The sequence below is a fragment of the Trachymyrmex septentrionalis genome, unplaced genomic scaffold, assembly GCF_001594115.1.
Source record: "Trachymyrmex septentrionalis isolate Tsep2-gDNA-1 unplaced genomic scaffold, Tsep1.0 scaffold349, whole genome shotgun sequence".
NCBI classification, from domain to species: domain Eukaryota; kingdom Metazoa; phylum Arthropoda; class Insecta; order Hymenoptera; family Formicidae; genus Trachymyrmex; species Trachymyrmex septentrionalis.
The window spans coordinates 27,100-34,834 of NW_017305513.1; the positions used below are offsets into that span (position 1 = coordinate 27,100).

General features: G+C 28.9%; 1 pseudogene; it reads right to left on the bottom strand.

The window, feature by feature from the left end:
• LOC108750258 overlaps nt 1-7,735 on the bottom strand; it is a 15,663-nt pseudogene that overhangs the window by 5,963 nt on the left and 1,965 nt on the right.

The following is a 7,735-nucleotide window of genomic DNA, read 5'->3' on the forward strand; positions in this document are numbered from 1 at the left end:
TCAGCAATAAATTAAATTTGCTTTTATCATTATTATATCTCAATTCTTTACTTTTAAAATAAATTAAATAGTGAAACTTTTAAAATTAAAAATTTAGTTTTAAAATTAATTTAATTTTAATTTAAGATATAACTAAAGAATATTCTATGTTACTCACTCGATCCAGTACGATAATGTGATCCGCCCTTTTAAGGAATTGCAATTGATGTGTGACAAGTATCCTCGTCTTACCGTGGAGATATTCGGTGATGCACTTCCCATCGAGATGCCTAGCAACACGAGTATCAACCGCGCTCAAGGGATCGTCGAGCAAATAGACATCCGCTTGTCTATAAATTGCCCTTGCGAGATTGATTCGCGCTCTTTGACCACCGGACAAAGGTACACCTCTATCGTCGATCATTGTTATGTCTCCCTGCGGAAATTGTCGAAAACAATCCTTCGTCAAGACGCACACATTTGCTACATGAAACATTTGCCAAATGATCAAAAAAAAACTTTAAAGAATATTAAAAATTTCAAAATTAGAAAATATTAGACATTTTTTTTGTATCTAAATAGAATCACATATAGATTAAAGATTCAAAAAAATTCATAACACTTGCTAAAATATATCTTTTTTTACATCCAGTCACAAAGACGTAATTTACGTTTAATAATTGATGCATAAGATTTGAAAGATCTAATTGTAAGAATTGTTACCATTGTTACGTATAAAAATTCCTGATTATAACGTGCAATAGTAGGAATATATAAACATTGAATATACAAACAATACATAAACAATATCCGCAACAATTACTTTGGACCATGAAAAGTACCTGCACGTATCTAGCATTATTATAGGACTGGCCAAACAGTATATTGTCCCTTACGGTATCACCAAAAAGCCAAGGTTCTTGACTGGCATAGGAGATACGCAGATTTGGATTGTTCGTGAAGTATCCAGTAGATAAATTGTCCGGAAAATTATACTTTGAGGAGCCCTGAGTAAGTTATGAAACCCGTTGCGGGATTTAATTCCTTCAATAGTAGATGTAATACAGACGATTTGCCAGAACCCACTACACCAACTACAACACATAATTTACCTGGCTTGATAGTTAAATTAATATTGCACAAAGTCGGCGGCAATTGGCCACTGATCCAATTGGCAAAAACTCGCTGAAGCTTTATGTACACCGGAAGATCAGATAATCTTTGATGTTCGGACAGAACGATACTCCCATTTCTCGAGAGAGAGGTAACAGGCCAATTTGATTCTCTAGTTTCTTTCTTTGGTGTTTGAGATTTAAACTGCAACTGCGGCGTGTTCTCCGAGAAGCGTCTCGTGTTCACTCCGTCCATCAGCAAAAATCCTGTAAAAATTAAGCACACTTCAATAAGTACGTGCAATAGAGATAAAAGAATGATTGTAGATTTAAGTTCTCCGTAAATTAGAAAATAATATGATAACATATACCTCCAATCGATTGAATGACTATTGATTCACCCAGCAATATTAGCCCTTGCGGAAAGTACAACGCGATGACGAGTTGAAGTATGTTAAAGTATGTCGACATTTCATAGGTCACATCGACAGTCAAATTATTTTCCATTAAGACAAACGTTATCAGAGTGAAATACATAGACGGTCAATCGTTCAGTGAAGGCTATGATGGCCAAATATGCGACGCGCACGTACGACGAGAATTAAATTTCATTGATCTCTAATTTTCTGACACAATCTGAACGGTTTCTCCCAGGCATACATCTTGACCACCTAAACTGAGAATTACTATTTCATAAATTTAATTCATAAAATTTTTTTATAAGTGATACTTGGACCTTAATATTATTCATATTATTATATTTATCCTATATATTGTTTAATAATAAAATAACTAATCAACTTTTTGGGGATACCTGTACCCCAACTATGAGTTCGCTCATTAGTTGTACTCTTCGGTCCGTCAATGGCGCAATCATGGTTCTGAGTTTAAGATTCAAGAAGCTCAAAATCTCTTGTCCTGGGAGGACAATGATCAACAATGTCCCAATGCCAACCAAACACGAAATACCGACTTTTTGCCACATTATTGTCCCTATGATCGCGGTCTGCGAATTTTTTGTAAGTGTATAATTGCAGGTAAAATGTTGTGTGGTCAATTATTCACAAATAATTTCCTGTCTTTAAAGTTTGGAGGCCTGTTCTAATTTAAAAATTTTTAAGTTTCAATTTTTGTAGCAAAATCGAAACATTTGTTTTTGTAACATTTTGTTATAATATGCAATGTTGTTTGTATTTTTATTAATATTAATTTCAAAAATATGACAAATTAATATTTGGCCATTTTTCTCAATATAGGTATGACCTTCAATGTTTACAAATAACATGTTTGCTGGTACAATATTCATTACGGAATAACGTGTCTTTTGAGTGATCTCATCTCTTTTAAAACATGGCAGCCCGATAAAAAAATTTTTATACATAATTATGCATAAACGGTTTTACACAATCTATAACACGTTCTAGATAAACTACGTATAAATTAGTCATGTACGACCGTTTATGTACAATTATGTACAAACATTTTTTTACAGAACTGCTATATTTTAAATGAGATAGGATCACTCGAAAGACACGACATTCCGCGATGAATATTACCAACCAACGTATTATTGATAGTCGTTAAAGATCATAAAGTAATGATACATTCATTCGTCATTTTAAAATTAATGTTGCAATTACAATTAAGATGGGTAGGTCACGCGGCGCGTATGGATGAGGATCGAACTGCATATAAAATACTAATTGGTAAACCGGATGGGAAAAGACCATTGGGTAGACCAAGACGTAGATGGGAAGATAATATTAGAATGGACCTTAACGAAATGGGGTACGAGGGTCACAAATGGAGGGATCTTGCTCAGGGACGGGAACAGTGGCGGGATTTGGTATTTGCGGCAATGAGCTTTCGAGTTCCTAACGCCTAATAATAATAATAATAATAGCAATTACAAACAATATTGCATATTATAATATAAATATTGCAAAAACAAATGTCTGGAAAATGTTACAGAAATTGGAACTTAAAAAGGTTTAGATTAGAAAAGTTTGAAGTTAAAAGACGAGAAATTACTTGCAAATAATTGGTCTGTTCACATTTTACCTTGTAATTTATAAAACAAATAAAAAAACAGTGTTATTACATACTATAAGAAGTATAATATGAATTTGTTGATCATTAATAATACTACAGTAAATATTAAATATTTAATATATATACGTATGTACATATACATTATAAATTTTGCTCCAAACAATTATGAAAATAAAAAAAATTAAGTTATTTTTATAGTGACTTGTTATTTTAAATTTTGAATATGTTAAATTCCATATTATTCTAGATAAAATTCTAGAACATTAACTTTGTTCAACATAAAAATTCTTTCTGAAATATATTATAATAAATATTCCCAAGACCTTTTGCGCTAAACATAATGTTAGCAGAATTTACGTAGTTTGACAAGATTTTGTGTAAATGGGAATAAAATGAGCAAAAAATAATTTTTTTGTCATTTCTAACATTTCTTATAGTAAACAATATTAAGTGAAATAAGCTGATAAATGTTTCAACACAAATAACGGAGAAAAAAGTTATTTTCAATGAAAGTGGGTCTTGGTGTTCAATAATATTCATGTGTACAAGTGACTATACAAATACAATTATAGAAATACAATTTTTACAATAAAATAAAAAGTTGTTTTTAAGTTATGTCTACGGAAACAGTTATAATTTAATGAAAGTAAATGATACGGTTATACCCTAAAAGGATATAACTCTTTTAGAAACTCTTGAATTGGATTTTTATAATAAATTCGATAAACTTTATTTAGAAACAAGATTTTGTTTTGCTGTAAAAAATATTGAAAACAGTAAAAAATGCCATTTTTTGCCCATTTTATCTCAATTTACCCAAAATCCTGATTTCACAAATTTTACCAATGGCATTGTATTCACCAAAAAAAAATTTTCAGGATATGTACACTGCGCTTCGGAGAAAAAGAAAAGTGACCTTTTATCTGAAGTATCGAACAGTGTAATAATCGTATGCAACCAACTGATACTGATAAACAATAAACGTGCAAGATAACGAACACAATACGATGCACTATTCCTTTTTTTAAGCATTAAATAAATTTTTTGAACTAAAGAAAACTTTTTAAATCATTTCTTAATTAATTACAATTAAAATCGGACATTAAAACTGATCTTTTCGCCATATAATTTTTTAAAAATTGAATCCTTAATTACATCGATGTAAGTCCAATGTTACCCTTAATATTAAACATTGCATATCGATTCAACAATTCCGTAAAAGGAATGTTCAAATATTACTTAACAAGTTAATGCAAAGTAAACTTTTTCTAACTAGAAACTGTTTTCTCTTTCTAGGAAGAATTTAATTGAACAAGTGCATGGATTTACAAACATAGTTAGGAAGTAATACGTTACTTGTAACGTTGTTACTTTTTTTGTTACGTTTTTTGGTAATGGTCGTTACTTTTTTCTGTAACGCTGTTGGTACGGTTACATTTTTGCAGTAATAATAATGATTTAATTACTTCTATTGTTACTTTAATTTTTATTGAATGGATTGGATTGGATTATGTTTCAATTGTTTCAATTGCACTGAAAGATGTTTTGCTTTTGTATCTCTAGAAGTGTATTTTTAGCTATCCAAGTTATGCCATTGTTATAACAAATAAATAAAATACTTAAAAATTTTTTTGATGCTTGTATACAAATATATATTTACAATTTAACACTGTATTATCTATAATAAAAGGTTATTAATTGTAATAAATACAATTACAAAATGTTCAATGTCCCATTTTTATTTCTTAAAAAATATATACTTTATGTTTCAAACTTCATTCCAATAATCACAATCAGTATTGAAAATCTGTAATTCACATTACGTAAATACTACTTTTCAGTACTGGAAGTGAATCTTAAAATATATTTTTAATTATGACATTAATGTTTAAAAACCATATTTACTTTAAATTCGTTAATTGTTGAGTTTAGACGATTGTTTTTGCCAGATTTGATCGTTGTGTAAAAACGCGTCGAATGAAATTAATTTTATTAATATCATATCATGAAGGATCTAAATTCAACAATTTCTCGAAAAGTAACCATTCGTTACTTTTTCAAGTAATGGTAATGTTAATACGTTACTTTTTAAAATAAATAAATAGTGATGATAATAAGTTATTTTTTTAGCAAAATAACTACTGTAACGATAACGCGTTATTTTTTAACGTTCCCAACTCTGCTCATTAGTTAATTCGTATTATTAATTTCCGATAGAGAAGAAAACTGTAGGCGATATATATTCTCATGCCAACAACTGCATGACAGAGTGGTATAATAACATAATGGCGATGACATTGACAATGATATAAGGAAAATAATATATTATAGACCATCATCTCGTTTATTGAGGTTTTATGTTCAGCTTTTTCATCATGTTTAATACTTGCACATTAATAATACAACGAAATCAACACTATTGTTAAGATTTATAGAATCGAAATACTGAGGCCTACTTAAATAACTATCGAATACCGAATTGACAATAAAGCGTGCGATTATGTATCTTAGCGTTAGCGTATTAGATTTATCACCTCGAGAACTAGGCTTCAAATCCCGTCAATATGTATACAAAAAATATAAAATTATATAAGCAATTGTAATTAATAAAATATATGTAAAACTTTGTTGTACATACGTAAAAATATATTAACATATGTAAAATACCGTTAAAAAATAATCTTTTAAATTAAGTTTTTTTTTAATGTAATGACATACAACTATATTTAATAGTGGGCTCTTGTTGAGGACTAAAAGGGAATTTGAATTTATTGACATTAGGAACCTACTTTAGGAAATGGAAAATGAATTACAGTTGTTCGATAGTAATGAGTCAATATATAAGACTAAAAACGGAATACAGATTTTTGATAACAACAATATTATGTATAAGCTACAAATCTTATTTTCAACATGCATAATATCTCATAACCATAGCCATCTATTCGTATACATTTTCGACGTCAACAAGGACACTTCTAGACTCTCAAAAGTAGAATGCTTCTACACTACTATTAGTACTTGATGTTATCTAAGTAAATATAATATTATATGTTTGGAAAAAGTGCCCCTGATTCGCATTTGATATTTTTACCCTATTTCTACAAGATACAAATAATTATAAACGTAATTACTTGCAACATATAACTTTACCAACATTATAACTTTATACTAAGTACAAACGTGTTTAATAAATGCTTTTTACTTACATAGCTTCAAGCAACACCTGTCGACTTGAGTTGAAGCTGATAAGTTTGATAAAATATTTTATATATTGAAGTTATGTGCACATTATAATGTTCTTCTGTAAAGTAAAGGTAAGTATAATTATTCTTATAATAATAATATAATTTATCAATGTAATTATAAAATGTGATAAATATAAATTTATTTTATAGTTAAAAGCTAGCACTTTGAAGTGGCATAAACGAAATTTAAAAACAAATTTTCTTTGGCCGTAAAAAAAAATGATAAATTTAACCAAAAATTTTAACATATTTAACCTTTTAATTTTTTCAAAAATCTGACTATATTAATTCCGCAGATTCGTTTTGCAGCAAACAAAATCCATGGAAAATACTTTCTCTATTCAAGTTAAAAAAAAAGTCTGTTTTTGAATAACTGTAATTGAAGAAGCATTTTACTTTTATACACACACACGCGCGCGCGCGCGCACACACACAAACACACACACACACACAAATACTTTTCTATAAAAAAATACGTGTACATATCAGATTATATTTAACAAATTTTGTTCTGTTTTTGTCGACTTAGATAATTTTACTAAAATGTTTTACATTCTTTTAACAAAATTATCAATTACATGAATATAATTAAAAATGTGCAGGTTCCAAAAATCGAGATAAGTCAAATAGATACTGTTGTACTAGCGGAATTAATAAATAAAATTTTTGAAAAAAAAGAAAAAATAGGAAATTGTTAAATATTATAAATACAATAAATTTTTAAGTACAAAAATAATCTTTTAAAATCTCATTATTATCGGATTCAGCTCATCTCGAACAGTTGACATTTTTGTACATACAAAAAATTATAATAATACATGTTTTTTGTTATTATTAAATGTAAGTATTCCTGCGTAAGCACTATTCTAAGAAAATTACTCTATTCATACATTTTCAATAAAAGTTAATTTTCATTAATAACAGAACATATTTTTTTGCGTGCAAATTTCAATATTATATAAGATGCGATAAAAATTATAACTATAATTGACATGCTGCCAAAATTATGATTATCAATTATTATAAGTGATCTAGAAAATTTGAAGTTCACACCCTTCTTTAACAAAACCATTGGCATTTGATAGATTACTTAACTTTTTTTGCGGACAGATTTCATGAACTTGACATAACATATGATTACATTTCGCTTCCCATTACAAAAATTGCTCTTCTTTGTGTCGGACACTAACCAGCGTATCACAAAGTAAAAGCAAATTTATTAAAGGATCCCGCATCAACGTTATGGAGTTTAACTCCCGGTGAAATTATCTGAAAATTTATGTTGTCCTTCTCTTATTGTTCTGAACAAATGTCTTGGGCACAAAGTCCAAAAATGCCTAGGGA